This window comes from Hyla sarda, chromosome 7 (assembly GCF_029499605.1).
Source record: "Hyla sarda isolate aHylSar1 chromosome 7, aHylSar1.hap1, whole genome shotgun sequence".
Classification (NCBI taxonomy): domain Eukaryota; kingdom Metazoa; phylum Chordata; class Amphibia; order Anura; family Hylidae; genus Hyla; species Hyla sarda.
The window spans coordinates 117,871,057-117,873,119 of NC_079195.1; the positions used below are offsets into that span (position 1 = coordinate 117,871,057).

The window sequence follows — 2,063 nt, forward strand, 5'->3', positions numbered from 1 at the left end:
TAACATGCTTGAGTGTTTCTTAAGCGCAGTCCTCAAGTTCCCCCAACAGGTCATGTTTTCATGATTTCCTTAGTCTTTCACAAGTGATATAACTGGGGTGATGCCTGATTAAGTGACCATAATTATCACTGTGAAAGACTAAGGAAATCCAGGAAACATGATCTGTTAAGGATACTTGAGGACCGCACTTGAGAAACACTATCATACAATGATCAATGTTATTTTTTAAGAGCCGAGGAATGTGCTCTTGAATCACCCAAAGTGCAAGAAAAAGTGCAAAACATGTTACACTAAAAAAATGTGCACAAAGGATGCGGTCTATCGCAAGCCCTTCTCCTACAGGAGAGGCCCCCCAACAAACCTTACTCTTCGCCTCCGGACCAAAAGGTACTTGCAAGGTTCCAGGTTCAATGTCCCTTTTCGCCGAAGCTACTAAGGGACCACAAATGCTCCCGGCATCCCCCATGGTGTTAGCTAAGGTATCTGCCTGCAGAGCCGTAAACAGTCAGTACCCTGCACATGTAGGAGTACCCGGGGTTTTTGCAGGGAGGTGCAGAACCTGATGGCCACACATCTCCCCTAGACCGCTAGGAGGGACACCAAGAAGGGCTATCGCATAACAATCCGGTGGACACACAACACGCAAAAAGTGACACAGTGACAAAAAGAAAGAAATAAGTGAATGTGCGCAGGTATACTACCCAGACATCTGTCTGGATCTATAAAAATGTCTCTGATCCTAGCCAGAAGGCTGTGAATAAAGAGGTGAGTGCCACAAGGTGAAGAGTTCATGGTGCCAGTGCTTCAATTCAGTGAGCCAGTACACCCAGTGAGTTTAGGCACCTCTGGGTCACCACTCTTCGAGGCACTACAGTACCTCAGCTCTAGACACTCCCAGCCTCATGGCGAGACTGGGAGGGAACAGGTCGCATTGGGGCAGCCGTCAAGCTGATTCCTCAGAACCAGTCCCGGAACGCCCTGGTACACCTGTGCCCTCCATGCAGCACCCATCCCCACCGGTCCAATACCGGAGTTTCGGGCCACCGGCATGAACTGATAAGAACAGATACTAAACTTGATCTTAGCCAAAAAGCTGAGATCAGTGATCAATGTTGCTCCATAGAACAGCATTGATTAGTGTTATCGGTGGTCTGCTGCTCCAGCCTGCCATGGCTGGCTGGGAGCATCAGATCACGAGCTGACAGCAAGGTGGCAGGTAAGTGCCATCCTGCCATCCTTTCAGCTCATTGGGACATCGTGATTTCACCGCAATGGGACATCGTGATTTCACTGCATCGTGATTTCAGCTCCGCTGAGCTGCTGGGATCATTTTCTTAACATTTCAGACACTGCAATCTGCCCCATGGGCGTTTCCCGGCATTAACCCTGGGTCCTGGCTGCTGATAGCAAGCGGGACCCATGAGGTATGAAGCATACTCAGCATATAAGTACACTTCAAACCCTGGTAATGGGACCAGGGCATACAGGTACTCCCTTTTTCCTTAAGTACCAGGACGCAAGGGCATACCCATATGCGCTGCATCATTAACAGGTTACAGGTACTCCACTGGAAAAAAGAATGTTGCCGATCAGTGTCTAAAGTGAAAGTCAAATTTGCTAGAAATCTCACTGAACCCTCATAACGTAACTTTTACTAAACTGTGCAAAAATGTCTGACTTTTTAGCATTTATGCTTCTTGCCCCAACCTCAAATGATTGTGCATATTTGTATGCCAGGTGCGACAGTAGACACACGAGACATTGGATTTACTATGAGGTGTTCATCTCAATGAAAATCGGTAGAGCTTTACTTACATTTGACCCACCAAAACACCACTACATAGTTAGTGTGTTCCATTATAGTCTATGGAAAAGGGACCATTAGTGCACCCATTGTTAAAATAAAATAAAAAAAAAACTTTAGTCACTTCAATATCAAAATTACTGCAATTTTTTTTTGTCAACTTTTCCTCTGCACAAGTTTTGATAAATTTTGTCCTCTTTTTTTTATAAGCCAAAAGACATGCTAAAGCACATCTATTTGTAAAGGAGGCCTTGTGCAT

At 45.7% G+C, this 2,063-nt stretch overlaps 1 pseudogene; it reads right to left on the minus strand.

The window, feature by feature from the left end:
- Positions 1–998: 998 nt before the first annotated feature.
- On the minus strand, positions 999–1,107 carry LOC130283622 (U2 spliceosomal RNA; annotated as a pseudogene).
- Positions 1,108–2,063: the final 956 nt, after the last annotated feature.